At 50.5% G+C, this 1659-nt stretch overlaps 1 non-coding gene across 1 annotated transcript; it reads left to right on the plus strand.

Moving 5' to 3' along the window:
* The first annotated feature begins 503 nt into the window (after positions 1-503).
* Positions 504-613, plus strand: LOC111812144. Its single transcript, XR_002817727.1, has one exon. It is a non-coding gene; the product is annotated as a U6 spliceosomal RNA (small nuclear RNA).
* The last annotated feature ends 1046 nt before the right edge of the window (positions 614-1659 follow it).

Below are 1659 nucleotides of genomic sequence, written 5' to 3' on the forward strand. Positions count from 1 at the left end.
AGTTTCCCCGGGGGTCTCCTTGTGATTCCCTGACCTCCGCAGCAGTAACAGGGAAGGCCTCTTCTCCCCGGATCCCCGCCAGGACAGACATTCCACGATCGGGCAAGCAGGAATCTCAGCGCTGTCCAGAATCGCCTTTGCTCCATGGCTAGAAGTGATGAGTAGGCTGTCACGCATTTATGTGCCATGGGCACTTCTTTGCAGGCACGTCTGTCCCACACATTTACCTGTCTTCTGATTGGTTCCCTTGTTTTGGCAGGTTTCTTAGGGGGGTTCTTTCTATATTCCAGACGTGAGTCCTCCCGCAGAAGAGTTGCTGTCAAACTTCTTTCTCCAGCCTGTAACAGTCCCTTCCCTCAGCTGAGCAGAAGCTACTTAATTTGATGCAGTTCCATTTGTCAACCGGGCTGGGGATATAGCTCAGCGGCATAAGCACCTGCCTGGCAAGCGAAAGGTCCTGAGTTCAATCCCCGGTACCAGAAAAAGAAAAAAATTAGGCTTTAGTCCTCTCTTCTGTAGCACATGTACTAAAATTAGAATGATACAGGGAAGATTATTAGCATGACCCCTGTGCAAGGATGACACACAAATCTGTGAAGCGTCCCATTTTTTAATCCTCTGTGTGTCACTTTGCTGCTACTGTTTTACTCGGGAAGTCCTAGCTGGCGCTTCTGAGCTCGAGCACTTGCTCTGTTATCTCCCTGCACTTCCGATGCTTCTTGTTTTATATCCAGGTCTTTGATTAGAATTGATTCTAGCTTTCTTTTTGACCCACAGTGACTCATATATGCACAGGGTACAGCGTGACAATCTGACACGCATATACACTGTGCGCTGATGGGGGCATTTTCAACTCCATCACTTCCTACACGAGTCATTTCTTTGTGGTGACAGCGTTTGATGCATTGGCCTGAGTCCCAGAGTCCTAGGTCCTCTTCCCCTCCCCCCGCGACTGCGCGTGTAGCATCCCACGGGGACCCACTTTCCCCATGTCTGCCGACAGACCACCACCAGCGTGGAAATGCAGACGGCAACAAGGTAATTAATATCCCGCCATTTAGCTCACTGCTAATAAGCTAGCTAAGAGCTCCTCTTGAAATTAATAACTTCACATGACCCCAGAGTCCTGGCTTCATACCTTCTTTTTTTTCTTTCCAAGAAACAAAACACACATGCACACTCTCACAGAATTTAAATAGAAAAGCAATTCTCATTTATGAGCCAGCATCATTATTCATGACTGGAGAATTGTAGGGAATAAAAGCCCTTGCCACTTAATCAGAGCAGTGAACGTCATGGGACAAAGGGGGAGGCCGGGGAACCAGCAGCGCAAATGAAAGGGGAAAAAAATCTCACAGGTGTCGCTGTGGGTCTCCGCGGCCATGCGTGCAGCCGGACCCACGTGTGTGCACCTGCAGCTGCGACAGACTCTAGCGCCTGCAGTCACATGGGGCAAAAGATCCGCAGACAGCGGGGTGTCACAGCCGTGCCCTCAGGACAGAGCCAGGGAGTCAGGTCTTAAACTATAAGGCAGGCAAAGGTAGCGGTGGCCAAGGGGAGATCAGGGCTCAGGAAAAGAGGACAGGAGGACAGGAGGCCCCAGGGCGGAAGGAACCTCAGGTCCACCAGATACTCACGTTTTGCTTCTGAGCCTCATGT

The sequence above is a fragment of the Octodon degus genome, unplaced genomic scaffold (assembly GCF_000260255.1).
Source record: "Octodon degus isolate 3935 unplaced genomic scaffold, OctDeg1.0 scaffold00113, whole genome shotgun sequence".
NCBI lineage: Eukaryota > Metazoa > Chordata > Mammalia > Rodentia > Octodontidae > Octodon > Octodon degus.